Source organism: Pteropus medius, unplaced genomic scaffold, assembly GCF_902729225.1.
Source record: "Pteropus medius unplaced genomic scaffold, Ma_sr-lr_union100, whole genome shotgun sequence".
In the NCBI taxonomy this organism is placed as follows: domain Eukaryota; kingdom Metazoa; phylum Chordata; class Mammalia; order Chiroptera; family Pteropodidae; genus Pteropus; species Pteropus medius.
Window position 1 is genome coordinate 6,648,623 of NW_024346667.1, and position 19,462 is coordinate 6,668,084.

The 19,462-nt window shown below is 46.1% G+C and overlaps 1 long non-coding RNA gene across 1 annotated transcript in view; it reads right to left on the minus strand.

Annotated features, from left to right (window-relative positions):
• Nucleotides 1-202: 202 nt before the first annotated feature.
• The window catches only part of LOC120613296 (uncharacterized), a 44,147-nt gene continuing 24,887 nt past the window's right edge, over nt 203-19,462 (minus strand). The window contains exons 2-4 of the long non-coding RNA XR_005655656.1: nt 6,060-7,637; nt 2,628-5,345; nt 203-2,525 (exon numbers count right to left, since the gene is read on the minus strand). This is a non-coding gene — a long non-coding RNA (uncharacterized LOC120613296). The remainder of the gene's footprint in view (nt 2,526-2,627; nt 5,346-6,059; nt 7,638-19,462) is intronic.

Genomic DNA, 19,462 nt, shown 5'->3' on the forward strand with positions numbered 1-19,462 from the left:
TCCAGGGGAATGAGAGCAGAAATGACATGTGCCACTTCCTGCTTGTCCCATAAAAAGTTTCCATACTTACTCCCCTGTGCTCTCTCCCCATAACTTTGCAGGTTGTAGATGATAACGAGGTCTTCAGACATGAAGACGCGATGGATGAAAGGAACCGCAGATGGGAGGAGAGTTGTTCCCTCGACCTGAGCACCTCGTCAGAACACTTACACGAGGAAGGTACAATCTTCCATAGTCTTGTGGCATTTTCTATTTCGGTCTATTTGTTACCTTCACCTAACCTATACCAACTCCTCTTCTGCTTCCAAGGCCCCTAGCCCAGTACTCGGCACAAAATAAGCAATCGGTCAAAGAATGAATATTTGTCCAGTTCAGAATCCTGTCATCGTCCATTCATTTTCTTGCAACGCAGCATAGCTTCATCAGAGGAAGCAGTGAATGCTCTAAAACCTTTAGTGGTGATGTTCCAGATATTGATCACGGATAAACTTGACATTACATTTCTTGACCAGTTTCATTACCTGAAAACCATTTTTCTGTTTGGGGCTAGCTGGGAAACATGAGCAGAACTGCTGTGGCATGTTCTCAATGAAGAATCTAGGTTTCAGCTTAGATTCTTTTGGTTTATAATAAGAGCTATAATTTTTCAAGTGCCTAACATAGGCCAGGTGATAGATGGACAGATGATAGATGATCGATTGATAGATAAATAGATAGATAGCCAGCCAGCCAGTCAGGCAAACACACACACACACACACACACACACACACACACACACACACGTAGGCACATGTGCATATACATACATGTATATTCTTTTTATGTGTGCATGGTGGAGGGATTACAGATTGTTTTTATTTTATTTCATTTCTTGATATTTTTCTGTCATACATGTATATTCTTAACCTGAACAATGAACCTGCAGCATTGGTACAGCTATCATTATGCCCATGATAAAGATAAGAACTGAGACTCAGAAGCTAAGGAATTTATCTGAAGTTGGTAACTGGCGAAGCCAGCTTCAAACCCAGGAGCTCTTTCATTTCTCCATGTAGATGTCCTGTCTACTGTGCTTGCCACTTCAGAGTCTCCCTGCCCCTGAGCCATCTGCCTCCTTCACCAGGAGTAACAGAGTCATCCCCCAGCCCATATGGCACCTTTGTGTGCATAACCACAAGGCATCCCTTCATCAAGATACTTGCTACTACCTGCTAGAAATGTGTTGCAATAAATATACGAGCCTTCTACATCTATGAAGTTCCCAGTGGTGCTCCCTAGGGTGTTTGGTGTTCAACCTACACAGCTGTGTGGGGCCACCCTGGGACGGACATTAGATTGTCAGGGAGTCTGATCCAAATTATCATGATTGGTCCATACTGATCTTGGCGCTCAGAAGACTCTTGTTTTTTTGAGAGAGTTTGATAGCTCTATGTCTCCCTATTCTGATCAAAACCTGCTTACGGATGAATCAAGAGAAGAGTGCCTTATTGCTTCTCTTGGCTCCCATTCCTTTGACTGTGAGCTCTAAGTCCTCAGGAGTAGCTACCCAGACCGTGTAGTTCCTTCTGTTCTCCCAGAGCTGCAGGGGCTCGGAGATTACAAACCGCAGGCAAGTGCAGAGGAAGCATCTGAGGGACCCGTTGGCAGAGGTGGGAGCAGCAGAAGCAGCAGCAAACGTAGCCAAACCACCCTTAACTAGCTCTCTCAATGTGGAGATCATATTGTTTCTCCTTCATTCTGCAAACTAGAAGTAGTCAGGGAACACAGGTTGGGTGGAGCCTTTAAACGAATCAGCTATTTGTGCTCCAAGGCTTTTGGAGAAGATGAGAAGAGAGCAGAGAGGGTGTGTTTAATAAAAGGAATAGAGTCGCCAGAGGGCTTGCAGGGCCCAGGGCGAATAATCCCCAGCTGCTGCTTCCTAGTTAGTAATTAACAGTGTTTCTTGATTTGTTTTTGTTTGTTGTTGAATGTAGGTTTTTCCGCTTTAGGAAAGGAATTGCTTCAGAGCAGAATGAATGATTAAAGTTAACTTGAGCTCATTTGGAAGGAGGCATTGGGCTCTGACATCTGGCTCACCGGCCGCCAGGAGTTACTAAGCCGCTCTGAGCCACAGTTTTATCATCTGTGTCATGGGGAAAGTGATAGTACCTACTTCACAGGGCTGTTGAGAGAACCTAGTGAGAAAATTAACATCAAGCATTTATCCCAGCGCCTGGCACTGAGCAGGCACACAGTAGATAGTAGTGATTATTATCAAGGTAACGGTTACATAAAACTAATATTATGCCTACCTTTCCCAAGGATGATAAGACATTTCTCCTCCAGTCTTGTTCCATTTAGAAAAAATTTCCCCAAAGTTCAGCAAGGAACACCTTGAAAGACATTCTGCAGGAATGAAAAATTGTACAGAATTGATTCAGTGACATAAATTTGTGTACGCTCACACTGCCCGCCACTTCTGTGTCCTCCGGCATTCCTACTGTGGATTGTGGCAGTAATTTTAACAGAACCCAGTCTTCTGAGCCTAAGAGATAAAGAAGAAATAACTAGTTTAGTGAAACTACCACATGGAGTTTATTATTAAATTGTGTGACTCCCTACGGACCTGGGACCAAGCATCTCTCACCTGCCCACTCCTACATTTCTGCTGTCAGATCTAGGTTTGGGCCCAGGGTGGGCACCTAAAGAAGAAAGAGAATTTAGGGGAGGCTGGGCTTGGACCTGACGGCACTCCAGCTCCCATCCTTCTTTACCGGAAAACCAGTCCACGGTAAAATGAAGAGATACAGATTGGAATTTTTTAAAATGGATTTTAAAGTCCAATATGATGCAAATGTAGTTATGAAAATGATGACTCGTTTAGGCAGAATGGATATGCAGGACAGAAAAAAATGGGAGGATGAAGGTGGAGGAGTAAAGGACACTCCCTACCACTGAATAACGATGAGCTTTGAAAGGCCTAGAGCTGCCCCACATGGTTGTGCAGGCTGCGTGGTGTGCAACCTAAATAACTGTACACAGTGACCCTGAGAGAGACTGACGTCCCCTCCATTTCTACAAATGGCAAAGGCGCAGCCAGCTGGGCTGTCCTTGAAGTTCACACCCTCTTCCGGGTTGCTCTGATCAGATTGCAGAGGATCACGTGAGGCCTCACAGGGTTGGAAATCTGTGTTCAAGGATTGTTCTAAAGATTAGGCAGCATCATAGTATTTTTGTTCTTTTGAATCTTGTTATCTTGTTAGCAACTCGTCACTTTGGGGGTTGCTGGTTACGTGCTATCGAAAGCAGAGGGTTACTGGATGTGTGTTCTTGGAGAAGTAAAGCCAACCAGCTCATCATCTGCATGCTGACAACCGGACTGTGGTGACAGGCTGCATTCTCCTCTCAGTAATAAGTGCAATAGTCTAGAGTTAGGAATTGAGAGATGTACATGTGTTTGTGAAAACTCAGGGCTGGGGCCAAGTAAATGCCTGATATTAAGAAGCAATGTTTCTCCCTATGTTTTCTAGGGAACCTGCCTTTCTCTATAGAGGAAGTGGGGTTGGAAATGCGACATCTGTTGCCTGTCTCCAGTGGTTGGGTTCTTCAGCAGGCAAAGGAGCAGCAAGTGGCACCAGCACCCGCCATGCCATTCTTGTTGATGGCCTTTGAGAGAGAGTTGGGAGTTTTCTTTTCTTCTAGGCTCTGAATGGGACGATAGAGGAAAAATCTTATGGTGCCAGAATAAGTGAAAATGTTGCATATTATTTTCATATATTACATCCCATCCCGTCTCTATGTCCTGTCAGATGACACATGATGGTATCAGACGTGATGGGTATATGGTATGATCTGATTTAATTTAAGTGGAGGAAAAAAGTTATTTGAAGCTTGACTAAACCTCTTGGGAAATTCCAGTCCATAGGTTTTTTCATTTTGATTTGGTTTGGGGTTTTTCTCTCCTTTGGTAGTTTGACCTCGAGGTTAATATTAAAAGGATGTTAGAAAGATGGAACAGATGAGAAAACAAGGGATGCTTTCCCAGTCAGGCTGTTTGGTTTGAAAATGGAGTCCCTTATCCAATGGGATAATGAGGTAGAGAGATGCAAGGAGTTAACAGCACAGAAGAGAGTTTGGGGGCTTGGTGGTGGGTGATGAATAAGAATGGCAGTCCATGTGAGGCGGGAGAGGGGAGAGGGGAGGTTGCTAGGCAACTTCCCAGGGCGGAGGAAAGAAATCTTGAGGGAGGAGGCTCTTTCAAAAGTGCTGCTTTGTGCCGTGGGTGGCTATCTGTGGCCGGAACAAACAGACCTGAGAGGCTGGTCACACCTAGTTGGCAACCGGCTGTTCATCTTGAGCTGCTTCCTGTAATAATAAACATTCAGGAAGAGTCAAGGGCACACAGCCCCGGGAGGAATGTGGCAAATAGCCTGAGTGGCAGCCAGGGCACAAAACACAAACGAAAGCTGTTTATTCTACAGTTTTGTGCCATGGAGGAGATAATGGCATGGCTGTTGGTGCCAAGAGTTGTGGTTTAACAATACACTCACTGCGTGCCAACTTAGTACCAGGCCCTGCCTTACTTGCAAGGGAAAATCAAAAGTAAACTAGATCTGGCCCTTGTCCATCAGCGGCTCCCCATCTCTAAAGACATGCACATTGCTAATTAGCTATAGTTATGGGGTACAAAACAAAGCCGAACCCTGGAGGCAGGGTCCGAATCCTAGTCTGCATCACACTAGCTGTGTGACCTTGCAGAAGTTACTTAATCTCACGTCTATAAAACACAAATGACGAGTGCTTATGTCATAAGGTTGCTATGAGAACAGAAGGCATGACAGTTGTAAAGTGCTGAAGATAATGTCTGCAAAACAGTAAGATGTGTTAGATAAATTCTGAATAGCGGTAAAGAACCAAAGCTATGAGCATTATTGAACATGGCCTAAGTACCTTTTGACACACACACACAATTTTATAAAGGTGACGGCCAGCTAGGTACACCTGTGATGCTGGGATCCATCTACTTTCCCAACTGTTCTGTTAGATGGCTCTTCGATGATCCTACTGAATGCAGCACACCGCTGTAAGACAGCTTCGCTGGTGGTGTCTTTCAAACTCAGATGTGCAGCCTAAGGTAGAACCGAGTCCGTAAAGCTTAGCCATCAGTGCACTCAGCTCTCCCTCTTGTTTGCCTTTTCTGTCACCTGGAATGAGGAAGAGCGTGTGCTCTCTTCCTCTCCATCTACAATACCTCTGGCTGCTCTACCGAGTTAGACTGCCTCCAGCTTCCCCTAGAAATCCACTCATGAGTCTCCAAACACCATGGAAACCATTTCCAACCTTCCTGGCCAGGTAAGTATGTTGCCTGTGGAACAAAAGTAAGTTTAGATATAGAAGGGCACATGATGTTCTTTATTGTCCCAGCCCCGTCCCCTGCGAGGGCACCCCTGACACTTGGCTGGTAGGACCCAGAGCCAGCCAACTGCCACAGATAGAGACAACTCCGGAACGTCATCTGTACAACAGATTATTTATGGCACAAATGCTCTGCAGAAGAAAGCGATAGGAAGAAAAGGTCACAGAAGAGGAAGAGAAAGTCCTGAAACCCATTTCTTCTGCAGGTCTGAGCTGCCTCAGCGCCCCATTCTGCCCACCCACTCCCTGCCCCGGTCATCAGGGCCCTCCCTCTAGTGTTCAGATCACCCAGGACCATGCGGACCGAGACAGCTCAGTCTATCCTCAGGATTTGCCAGAAGAGAGAAAATTATCAATATAGAAAAGTCCCAGTTTTCTGCCCCAGAGGAGCTATTTTGGTCAATTCAGATAAAGGCTAAGGTTCAGGGTTCTCCCACTAGATTCCATGCCTGAAGGCTTTGACTGGAGATGTGTAGAAATCTCTCTGTAAACGCCTCGTTCCTGTGGTAAACCATAATTATTGTGTTTAAGTCCCAGGGCCTTTTTGAGGAGATCGTAAAATGCTACAATCTCTCCCTGTGCATGGACTCTCTTTGGGGCTCATGTGGTCTGCTGGCTTTCTCCATCCTCCCCCATCTGTTAAGCTGGCCCGGGGCCCACTTACAAGTCGGTTTGACCCTTGACCTCAGGCACACATCCAAAGCCACATGGGCTTAGATGGCCGGTCTGAGTAATGCCGGAGGTGCCATCTGTCCTGCAGGAAGACCATCTTCTGTATCAGTCCTGAAGCACTGGCACCATATTTTAATCACAGCTGCTAACTGTTATTTGCCAAAATGAAAGATACCTGAACAGTAAGGTAAGGAAAGTACATGATTCAGGAACAACTTTAAATATTAGCTAGAAGTTTCAAGCCACAGGGAAAAATATGAATAGCAACAACCAAATAATAATAATAAAATTAGAAAACTGCTCAAGGATAAGGAATTTCCAAGACACTTAGAAAAACGGAGAAAGATCCCTATACCTTGGGGAATAACTCGGCAAAGGGTTTTGTAGGGAGTTGAAACTCCTAAAAAGCTTCTTCAGGTCTTCTCCATGGATCTGCAATAAGGCTGACAGGTCCCACATTTCCTCATCTCAGAATATGCCCCAGTTTCTTCTAGAGAAACCTGAAGCTCCAGAATTTCAAATAGTATTTGGATATCATGGGAGGGAAGTGACTAGCCCAGAAATAACACCACTGCCTACCTAACTCCTAGAGTGAGGGGGCTGAGAGATTTCTCTGCTCCAAGCCAACGGGCAGAACTAGAAGTAATTGCTGGAAAATCCAGTTCCAAAACAACCCCTAAACTTGCATTTATTGAATGAGTTTATCAGGCATGAGTGGCTATAAGCAGAAAGTAACTTGGTTCCTTCCTACAAGGGTGCCCTTTGAGCCCCCTGTTGCCTTGGCCTCCCCCACCCTGAGTAATGCCCCAAACTCATCCTATAGCTTTTCCGGTCACTCCCAGATACAGCTCCAGGCCAGACCAGTGCAATCTCTTACCCATATTTTTATTTTTTATTTTTCTTGTGTTTATTTAGAGTGCCTCACTTTTCCCTCACTTGGGCCTGACTTAGGTTGGGAAATTTATTGGGATGAGAGGGGAGGAGGAAGAGCCTTGAGCATCTTAGTCAGAAGGGAGGAAGCCCTCTCTTTCTTCTTAACTTTGCTTCCAACTCACTGTGTCAGTTTCAAGACCCTCAGCCTTGAGCTCAGGGCGGGAAGGATTAGTGGAAAGAGTTTGAAGGACCTGCGTGGGTGTAATCGAGTGTTGGTACTTCCTGTGCTCCCTGGGATTAGACTCACAGCACAGTGGGGAAATAAAAGCACAAAGATGGTCTAATTCTTGCCCACAGTTCGAAAATGCAAAGCATGGACTTGAACATGGGCAATCCAGCTCTAGAGTCCAATGACTTGAACGATGCCTCATGTTGCCCCTTATAATCTCCCCTGGCATCAGATAGTCCTCCGCCCTCATGCCGCACACCCCCTGCTGGGGTAGTGCTGCCATGTCTGGTGGTCCCCTCTGCTGGGGTCCCTTTCAAGGTGACTTTCAGGTGGATTTCTCCAGTGCAGTCACCATCGGTCCTCAGGGAGCACCATTCTGGGCATCCACCTCTTCACTGAGCGGTCTTGTCTTTCCACTCTGCTGCTGGCCAGCTGCTCAGACAGCCTCTAGCCTTTAGGTTTTCAGACCTGCAAGAGGAACCAGACTCTGGAGTCCTTAAATGTCCAGGGACACGTGTCAACCCCCTGAAAGGTATCCTTGGCTCACTTGGCTTCATGTGAGGGAAACTCCCAACACCCTGACAACTGTCTTCAAAAAAATTCTCTTCCTCTGATTTTTGCCTCTTTTAAGGATGTCTGGTGTACCTCAAGGTGGGCCATGAGCTAAAGGTCACAAAATCTACTTCATAATCTCATAGCATTTCTTCCATGAGTGATTTGATTATCTATTGTTCTTAGCCTTCGGAGGCCTTGGCCAAAACTGAAAACTCAGAAAAAAACATAAAAAGCCACATTTAACATCCTATGATACATCTTAGAGGTGATACTCTCTAAAGCATAATTCTCTCTTCTGGGTTCTTGCTCCACCAAAAAAAAAGAAAAAAGAAAAAAGACATAAAGGAAGGAAGGGTAAAAAGGAAGAAGGGAGGGAGGGACAAAAAGAATGAAAAAGACAGAAATAAGGAAAGAGAGAAAATGAAAAAAAGAGAAGATGGAGAGAGAGAGAGAGAGAGACCAGATTCAGACCAAGCAGATATGACTGATGTAACTAGCATGTGCTATGAAGCCCACTTTGTGTGTCATGCATAATAGTTTACGAGGCTTTCTGTGAAATCTTCTAGCAACAGCGTTTTAAGAGATGTTACTGTTTTACCGATAAGGAAATGAAGAGGAACCTCGGGGTGGCTCTGACGTTCAGAGGTGCCCACAGATAAAGGGGGCGGCCTCCTCCCTGATTGTTATTCTGCAACTCACAAACATCTGAAGCCTTGTCCTTACTTGGCTCCTAGGCTCCTGCACCCCGTGGTTCTCCCTCTGTCTCTCTAGCCACTCCTCCTTAATCTTCTTGATGTTTTTTTCTCATCTTCCCAACCTCTAAACACCTCTAAGCTCAGGGCTTAGACCTGTCTGTTTTCCTGCCTCCACTCATCCTCTGGACAATCTCATCCGGATTGATGGCTTTCAAGGTGATCCATCAGCCAAAGTCACATCTCTAGTCCAAATCTCTCCACTGTCCAGCCACCTACTCACTCTCTCAAACCTTAGATGTCCGAAGCTGAGGTTCTGCTCTTATGCCCAGACCCTATTTCCTTTCACCATCTTCTTCATTTCGAGAAGTGGTGAGTTCATTCTTCTAATTGCTGAAAACACAAACTTTGAAAGCCGCGATCTTTGACTCCTCTCTTTCTCTCACGTCCTGCGTATATATCTAACCCACCAGGAGTCCTCCAAAGTGACCCCGGTATCCAGCCCCATCTCAGCACCACACTGCTGCACTTCGGTCCCCGTCACCTCTGCCTCCTGAGCACTCGCCCTGCTTCTGTTCTGGCCTCTTCAGTCTGCTCTGCCCAGAGCAGCACAGAGACTTTTGCAAGGTGAGTCAGATCATGCCAGAACTCTGCAGGAACCTCCCTACCCAGTGGCTTTATTTGGAGTAAAACCCCAATCCTTCCAAGACTGAGAGCCCTGCCTGAGCTCCAACCCCCAACCTCTCCTACCCACTCCTCCCCCCTGGTGCCACTGCAGCTGCCTTGGCCTCCTTGGGCCCATGGACATGCCAGGTTTCCCCACCCGAATGCCTTGACATGGATTCTCTCTGCCTAAAACACTCTTCTCCCAATAATGACATAGCTTCTGGACTTTATGCAAATGTCACCTTCCTGGTGGGTCTCCCATCCCTGGCCACTCTCTGCATCAGGTACCTCGTATGCAGTACCTGAAAACTCAGATACTCTTGGTTTCTCTTGTTTCCAGGGCTCTTGGCCACTAGTTCTGCTCCAGCTGCCACTGCAGCACTGACCCTGGGGGCGGGGGGGGGCTCCCACCAGTGTAGTGTGGGCACAACCCAGCAACACCTCCCGTCACGCCCACACTGTATGCCCCCCGTGTCACACTTCAGAGCTTCCCCACCTGTGCAAGGTAGCAGATGCCACACAGGACCTGATTGCTGCCCACACACATGCACCAGAACTGTGGCGAAGTTAACATCCCAAAGGGATACGGGAGCCCATGGTCTATTTCTTTTCCCTTCCTGCCTTCAGACTGATACCCTGAGACATAATGGTTCTTAGGGCCCCTCGGAAGTCAGCCCGTGAGATGCAGTGATCGTCTGCCTCTGACACCCAGCAGTGACTTCCATGGAACACAGCGTTGCCTTGATTCTCACGCCCTTCCTGCCTCACTGCTCCTGTCCCTCACTCTTGCTTCCCTGGAATTTTCTCACCAATAAAGTAAAAGCGCATAAGCTTGAGTTTTAAACACAGGGTTACTTGAAACTCACTTTCTAAAACTGTAAGCCTTCTGCCAACACACACACGCACGCACGTGCCTTTCCGGTCCCCTTCCCTGCTTTATTTTTCATCTCAGCACTTATAACCATTTACTATACCATATATATTTACTGATTTATTTCATTTACTGTCTCCTTACTAGAATATAACCTCCGTGTGGTTCTTCTGTTTTTACTGTTGCAGAGCAAGCATCTAAAATATAGTAAGGGCTCAATAAATACTTATTGAATTAAAGAATATGAAAAGGAGCATTATCTGAAAAAAAAAATACTATAGAAAACCAAATTTATACATGCCACTGACAGGGGAGCAGCTCCCTAAAGACAGAGCAGAGCCGGCCCGTGCTACGCAAGAGCAGTAATGGAGCTTGATGACTGGCCAGTCATTCCATGCCCCGATGGGTGAGACGGGTGTGGGGGGCTCTACAGCGAAATGACGCTAGAGTCACTTGTGGGTTATGCCTATGAATCTGACCAAACTAGCTTCATGTATCTTGAAAGAAATGTGTCTTGCTGTTGTCATTGCTGAGATTTTCCAAATATTTAATGTAGACATAATTCATACTGTTTTTCATTTGGGGGTAAAGTGTACTACGACTTTAGAGAACATCTTTGCTACTATTTAAAAAAAAAAAATCCTAGTAGTTCTGTAATGTTCTAGTTACATTTTACCCAGAAAATTACCTTTCATGAGAAGAAAATGGTAAAATCATATCAAATGTTCCACAGATTCAAGGCTGATGTAAATAAATTCCAAACGGGAGAATTTGCTTCACACACCGTCATTGTGGGATTGTGAGGGGCTATCCTGCCTTTCTACCCCCTGCCAAGGCAAATGGGTATGTTTCCAATCAGTTTGGAAATCAGCCATGCCAACAGGCTCTTACAGCAGTCAAGCAATATTTATGGGAATACAGACTGCCTGTGAAATGTTGAAAATTTCTCGTCTACTAGAAATAAGATCAATACAGAATAATAGTAAGTTGTGAATGACTCTGAATCTAGAGAACCCTTTATTTTATCTTAGGTACAGTCCACTTACACCAGGAAAGTTTCTAATGAGGGAATTAGTGCATTTCAGAAGAAAAAAAAATCCATTATGGCTAGGATTCCAAATTGTTACAACAGAAGAATCTACAGATAAAGCTCAATTTCAGCACCGCGTTTGACTAAGTCAGCCATGATATCACCTCACAGGCAAAATGGAGACATGAAGACCTCCCTCGTACAGCTAGTGTGAGGGCTACAGAGAAGCTGGAGCCCTCGGGCACTGGCAGGTGGGATCAGGAGGGTAACTAGCTGGGACGAGACCAGGTGGGAGCTCCCGATCAGAAAATAGCCAAGCAGAGAGCTCAGCAGTCGCCTGGGGATGGGAGGCGGAAGCGAGGGATGACTAAGGGCACGAGGAAACACTAGGGAGTGATGGATACGCTCATCTAGATTGTGGTGATGTTTTCATGGACATAAACATATGTCAAGATTCATCAAATTGTACATTTTACTTGTGTTAACTTGATTGTACATCACTTACACCTCGGTAAAAGGGGAGAGGAGAGGATAAGAGAGGAGAGAAGAGGAAAGGAAGAAGAAAACAGTCAAGCCATTGTCAAGGTAGCTGGCACTGAGCCAGGAGCCCGGAAGTCAGTGGGCAGTCCCAGTGTGGGACCGGAGTTCCCAGTGTGGGGCCGGAGTTCCCAGTGTGAGACCGGAGTTCCCAGTGTGGGACCGGAGTTCCCAGAGCTGAACGCAGAAGCGCAAGTGCACACATGGCCATGGCCGGAGCCTTCTGACGTGAGGCCGAGAACTGAGAGAGACAGCGCCAGGCGAGTAAGACGAGTCTCTGCAACAGCTCGGTGCTGCTTCCTTGCAGGTTACTCCGTGACCCCAACACTTAAAAGGGGCTTCAGTCAGCACTGTATTCCCTGCCACCGTATTCAAATGTGACATCAGGACTGGCCGTCTTGGGAGGTGGTGAGCTCCTGTCACTGGCAGTGTTGACATGAATGTTGGGTGATCCGCCTGTCAGATATACCAAACTTGGCTGCTTGTTAGAATACTCTCCCCGCTCCTACCTCCGCCCCGGAACCACTGAATCAGACTCTAAGGGTTGGCAAATGGGCATTTGTAATTTATTTTAATTCTCCAAGTGATTCTGAGGGAGCCTGTGTGTGTGATTTACTGCTATAGAATGGGACTCAATTATCTCTACACTTCTTTCTAATTCTAAGTTTCTATGATTCAAGGAACACCCTGGACATTTGAAACTATCCTGTGTCCTACGCGAGGCTTCTGGGTCAGACTCCCCAGACAAGAGGCCCTAGGGAAAAAATACTCAAAGCGTGGGAGCCCCGAGATCCTGTCTCAAAGCAGCAACAAAAGTGCATAAGGAGCTCAGCCATATTCATCCCAGAAAACCTGCCCGTCTCCACGGTAAAGGGGTCCACCCCACCCACCCTCCTGGTAAGTCCCATGCCGCCTCTGCTTGTTCCTCCGGAAACTGTCTGTAGCATCAGAAATCTCAGTCCTTTTGTAAAGGGAAGGGGAAGCAGAGGGTACTTCTCCTGTCTCCCGTTGTCTGTCGGGGGATTCAACAGATCCAATTAATAATGCCTTCCATACCCAGCACATTACAAACTCATTGAGAAACCAGACAAAAGACCCCAACAGCACCTTCACTGCTGATCAGTTTGCTATTAGACAAGCAGAATTCGCAGCACAGTCCCATCACAGGCGGCACTGGGGAAGGTGCCACTCCACAGAGCAGAGCCTTCCCTCCCCCAGATCGCATCAGAGGAACAGAGCAAAGCAGGTGCCTCCTGTGGGCAGCCTGGCTCCCAAGGGGAAGAGGGCAAAACAGGAGCTTGGTTCTGTGTGCCCAGCCTCTCCTTCTTGGCTCTCCGATTAGAATACGTCCCTCCTGGGCTGGGAGGGCTGGGTGGGCAGAGGCCGGCAGTGTTACTCAGACGGACTCTCTTCATGCGAGACAAGCCCTCTAGAGCGGGATGAAAGTCTTCCTGTCTCCCTGATGGAATTAGAGACCAATGGAACACAGGGATTCTGTGTTGTCATCTTTTGATGTATTCTCTAATGTGCCTGGAACTGTGCTGAGTATATTATGGATGTACAAAAAAAAGAGTTCAGGACAAAGAACACAGGAACAAGGGACAGAGGGGATGGGGAAGAAAGGAGCAAGGATGTGATTTGCAGGCGTATCTTAAAGATAAGCAAAGCGTGAGTGGCTTCGATGTTGAAGGCAGATAGCCTGAGTTCAAATCCTGCTCCTCCCCTCCCTGGCTTTATTACTCGGGGCGAATTGCCTAAATTTTGTCACTGACCTACTGCAGAGGGTAGTTTGGGAGCATGAAATGGCTTCTCATTTATCAAGGGGTTAGAACAGGGTTGACAAACTGTGGCCTGTGATCAATCTGACCTGATTCCTGTTTTTGTAAATAAAGCTTTATTGGAGATAAGTCACACCCATTACTTATGTATTGCCTCCAGTGGCTGTGGCACTGTAGCGGCAGAGTGCAGTAGCTGAAAAAGAGATCCTCTAGCCCCACAAAGCCTGAACTATTTACTATTCTTTATAGAGAAGGTTTGCCTTCAGACCCCTGGCTTAGAACACACGAGCTCCATTCTTTATCCCTAAGGAGTAGAAGACTCAGTACACGTGTCACCTTTTCTTTAAAGTACTCTTCAGTTCTTACAATTAGGCTTAGGTGCTCCCACGCCAGCGTCATTCCGTAATCTCAAACCTACTACAGCACGTTTCGTGTGGCAGTCTCATTGGTTTTGGCTTACTCCACTGGACACTGAGATTCCCAGGTTGGAACTGTGTCTTATCCATTGTTCTAGCCTAATGCCTTAGACAGAACTAATCTCCACGAAATGCTTGCTCGATCAACATATTAACCAGAAATGTATGCACATGCGATATAAACCTTCATAAATAAAGGACGATAAGCCTATCAAGTGACAAAGGCTAGAGTTCTGAGCAAGCCTCTCTGGACTTAGCCCCCATCGCTGTGACCGAGGCAGATTTTCATGTCCTCCTTTCTGCCTCTTCATATCCCTCTTCTACTTTTCCACATCTGGTTGCAGTGGCTCTGGACCAGTGGCAGCTCTGTCCTAATTAATCAGCTTGGCACCTACAACTGGCATCCTCCTTCATTCCTTTGGGGTCATCAGCCTTTCAATGCTTAGAAGTCCATGCCAAGACACGGTGGCCACGAGGGCAGTGGTCCTGGAGCAGGTGCTCCCCGCGGGAGCTGAGGGATGCTCCCGCCCTTGCATTCCACAGCAGGCGCGGGGACATTCTTATCATGCTTCTTGTGGAGCTGCATCTGCTCCTGGTTTCCAGAGTTCCTGACCACTTTCATGACAAAATGTTAGGCTATATTTATCTGTCACATCACCAAAGCTGGTCCTTGAAATTTCTGTCTGGGAAACAGTGGAGCTGTGCTGTTAACGAGCTCGGTGACCTTGGCACCAGCCTGATCCTTGACCTCCTCCTCTATAAAAGGAGGGAAGATGGTCACAAGCTACCCACTTCCTGACTCTAACACCAAGTGCTCTGTAAGGTCACATGAACCCTCGGTGCTAGAATTTCCTTTAAACAGTTTAGCAGCTGGTTCAGGCACTGACCTGCTTGGGGGGCAGGCGGCTGGGCCCCACCACCTGTGAAGTCCCCTGCCTGCAGGACACTGACCTCTCATCTTCCACTGACAAGATCTTGCTCAAATCCTCAGCTCTAAGGTGAAATTCCTCAAAAAGCTCTGAGTAGCCTGAGCTTTCCCAAGGCTCTTCGAGGCTCAAAGGTGAAGTCAATGTTTGCCTCCAAGTAAGAATTCATTAGCTGCTATTGCCAATCAGAGCTGTTTTCTTTGAGCAGAAACGGACTCCCTGGAACTCTGCAGGTCGCCAGGTCAACAGCTTAACATGCAGAATCCACGAACGCCAGTGGGCTGGTCCACCAGAACTGGCAGGTAACATGAAAGATTCCTCTTCGACTCAGTGGGCTGGCTGCCATTCAGGGACCGGCTGAAAAGTACCTGCAGTGTCTTGCCGATGAGGGCCAGGCCCCATCAGGCATAAGACTACAAAATCTAAGATGGAGTTGGAAACCTGAGTATTTCTCCTTAAGTAATGGCAAGCTTCATTCTCTCCAGTAGCGACTCTGAAGTTAGCTGTTTTTTGTTTTTTTTTTCTTATGTATATGCCATCTCCATAGGAATCAGTAAGTAGAAACGTATTTGTAAAGTAATGGATAAAAATGATTACTGGGTTTTAAAAATGCTCTTTCTGATGTTCCAATTCACTCAGTAGTGACAGTTATACTGACAGCCACACTTATCCATGATCCAGAGAAATCTTCTTTGCTTAATACTGCATTAAGCACTGTTTGAAAAGTAACATGCCTTGCATGGCTTTCCCCAGTGTTTTGGGCCTTCGCTGCCCTGCCTGCACAGGAGCTGACAATGTTTTAGCCAAGGAAGCTCTTGATGATGGAATTCCATTCGGGGCAGAGAAACACTCAGATGGGCACAGGAGTCTGCCTTCCTCAGATAAATGGGCCTCACAGAATGTTCTTGACTGCTACAGCTCATGGCTCTGAAACAGACTTTATTCCAACTGAAGAAAGGCCACCAAATGAGCTCTTTTTAATTAAAGCCCCCTGAACCTTACTTATTAAGACTTCTGGCACATGCTGACAGTGGGATTTTTCCTGCATGGTCCTTTTGGGAGCCACCTAGATGACTTTGGCGGAGAAACCACATATAAATAACATTTAGGATTATTATTATTGGGCTAGGTTCTCATCCTGTGTAACTCTCTGGGAATTCTAATGCTTAGACTTGCTTGTTATAAATACCATACCCTTCACCTTCCCCCAAGTGCACAGGGGATGAGGTGCTAAAGGGCTGTGTGGGGGCTGGAAGAGGGCGTCGTTTGGAAGATCCATTAATTGAAGTCAGTTTGAAAATCATCCTGCACATGATTAAATAAGCTGTAACAAATCGTTCCCTATTTCAGGTAATTCATTCATTCTCCAAATCTCCAGGGATGTAAAAAAGCAGGTTTTATACTCATCTCGGAAATGAAAAACAGATTGTCTGGGCCCAGTGGGAGGTGCGGTTACAGAACAAATGAAACTGACCTGCCACAGAGGAAGAAACCAGGACCCATCACAGAAAGGCCACAACTCTGACCAGACGGGACACCCCCAGAGGACAGCGGAGTCCCCGAATTTAAGAAAAGTGCTTCTGTGTAGGAATGCTAGTACCAGAGACTAGGCTGACCACTGATTCTCTCAGCAAATCTCGAGTCTACCATGTACCAGGAACTGCCCTCTGTGCTGGTCTGGGTGATAAAGAGGACAGACAGGCAAGGTCCCTGCTCTCTGAGAGCTCAATTCTAGGGTGTGGCATAGGACGAGACAGATGATAAATAAGCAAACAGGAAAGCAAACAAAGATAAGATAAATTCGGAGAGGTAAAAACTGATAGTCAACAAAAGAGAACAGTGATGGAAAGTGCCTGGGGAAAGGTCGCCCCTGAGAGCTCGGGCAGTCAGATGGGGTGAGCGATGAAGGCTCTGGAATGAGGTAACGTTTGAGCCGAAACCCAAAGAAGGAGCAGCGGAAGGACCTGGAAGGATCCGACTTCAGAGCTTTCTAGCCAGAATGAACAGCAAGTGTCAAGCTCGGCACCTTCCGGGAGCAGAAAGGAGTGAGGTCCTGCTGCAGCCAAGTGAACACGGGGGAGAGTGGCAGGGGAGGGAGACGGGGCCAGACCGCCTCCGAGTCATGGGAAAGGACTGGGGTTTCGTTCTGCATGTGTGGGCAACCATGAGAGCTACAGAAGAGACTATTGGCTGTCCTCCATACCCATTCTCCCCTTCTTTTTAGTCCTAAAAATTGTCATCTAACCATCTTTTGTATAGACACAGATATCATGCCCCATGTTTAAATTGGGCTTGAGTTGGAGCCCAATTTAAAAGTACCTTTTCCAGCTGTCTGTGCATAAATATGTGCCCATGTGACTCAGTTCTTGTCAGTGAGATGCAAGCACGAGTTATGTGTCCAACTTCTGGGCCTTGCTCTCTCTTTCCCCCATCCCAATGACTGGAATGTGGATAATGGCTGCAGAGCCGGCTTTGACTTTGGAACATGAGGGCAGCACCCTGTGGTATAATGAGCAACGAGAGAGCAGAAGTGTGAGTCCCTGCATGGTTGTACACAGCTTGGCCACCTACCTGCCCTGAACCAGCTAACTTCCTTTGCTGGAGCCACTGTATTTTGGGTTTCTGTTACATCAGCCTAGCCTGCCTCCTAATATGGAATGTTTAGAGCGAGAAAGTGACATGATCTGATTTATATTTCAAAGATACGCATCTAGCTTCCATGTGGATATAGTACTGGGGTAAGGGGGTAGCTGGATAATGGATGCAACAAGCCCAGGGGCCAGCTAGGAGGCCATTGCAGTAATCTAAACAAAAGATACTGATGGCTTAGAGTAAAGCAGCCACTCTGCACACAGAGGTAAGTGACTAGATTTGGGATAGATTATGTAAGTAGAATAAAAAGTTTTGGAGATGAATTGGATGATTGGAAGGGAAGCTGAGAAAAGAATAATCAAGGTAACTTCTAGTTTGATATCTTTTGATGGTTTTATCATCTAGATGAGATTTAAAGACAATAGGTAGCAGACCCCACTGACGGGATATTGGAGCATCTCTGCCATGGGCATCTCTGCCATGGGCACCTCTCGCCTAGGAACGAGCCCTGGGATAGCAAACTTAGGGGTGAGCCATACCACAGTTGTCAGTCTAATCATCTTCTGTACGGGCACAGATATCATGTCCCACGTTTAAGCAGAAAGTTATTATTTCCACTGCAGAACACTTTAGTTGCATGTAACACAAACCAACTGTCTAGTTTAAGATGTAAAGATAATTTATTGGAAAGATTGCAACATAGTTTACAGAACCCAGGTGTACTCCTTTAAAAAGGACTAGAATCAAGGACTAGAAAAGTGACAGGAACCACACTACCCTTAGCGCTTTATCCACGAACAGACCATTTTTTTCTGCTTTTCCATACATATATGATGAAGGATGGTACTTCCATGGCTTCTGAGTTTACATTACTTCTCCCAATTAGACTAAATCAATCCAGACACTCTATGCCTCAGTTCTAAAACCTGAGAGGGAAAATTTAACTAGCCCTGATTAGGTCAGGGCTCCAATCCACTGTATTCAGGAATATAGGCCCAAATAGTATAATCATGGCCACCTCCGCCCACCTATGCAGAAAGGGCAGGTCATGGAGAAAGGAGTTATGTGAGTAGGGCAGACACCCCCCCAAAGTGCCTTTCTAACGAGGTCCACATTGAACACAAATATCAGTTTCATGAAGACACACACTACCACAGGGCTCAAAAGCTCCTTTAAAAGTATCTACCTCTAATACAGAGCTAAAGTGAAGTCATCATGAGCCTTTAAACATCTTTCTTGTTTTTCAAGATTTCTTGCATGGAAAATTTCATGGCCTTACTTGGGGACCATTGAGGGAGACTCACAGTTCTCACAGACACTTACTCCTGGTTTTTCACCTCTGTGCTTACCATAGCAAGTAAAAAAGTCGCCAGTTTTCAACTCATTAAGAAGGAGGCCAGCTGGTCACTAATTGTACCCCTCAGAATAACTCTCCAGGATGGTACGGCTCAAGTAAAGCAGGTCTGGAATGGATATAGATGGCTGGTCTGGATGTGACCTGCAGTCTCAGAGGTTTGTCTCAACTAGCCCTGAACAAATCTGAGAACTGCGCATCTTACATTTTTTTTCTCGAAGCATCTATTCTATAAGTCAGTGATCCCATCTTCCTCTTCCCCTCTCCCAGTCTCAAATACTCATTCTTCATTCCCATCCAGAGCTCCTTCTCCCTATTTCTCTGAATAAAGTTTAAAATTGAGCTATAAGACCCGAAATAGCAGCTCTTTATCTGTCAGAGACAGATTAGCTAAGCATAGTTATGGGCCCTGGGCAAAGACAGGGATGCAGTCTGCCTCTTAAAGGCTTGATTGGGAGGATTTTATTGTTATTATAAAGATGCACTTTCTTTTAAAAGTTTAGAGCTAGGTTTTTTTTCATCTTTAGTCACAGGAGGTCATATGTTTTTTTTTGTTTTTTTTTTTAAACACTTTTTAGTGTTAAGGCTGAAATTTAACCACATGCACAGTAAGGACGGTGAGAAGTGAGTGGGGCCTCGGAGGAAAGCTTGATCTCTACTGGTAAGGGGGACTTGACTTTGTGAGCTTTGTGCCTCTTGATAATAAGCACAGGTCACAACCCTTCCACCGCATAACAAGCCCATGGTAAACTTTTCCAAACAGCAAGGCAATGAAAAAAATTACCTTTGAGATCCTTTCTATCTCATGAGTCCTTTGACTTTTTTATTATGCAACTAACGATTATGATCAAATAGATATTATGTATAAAAATTGCT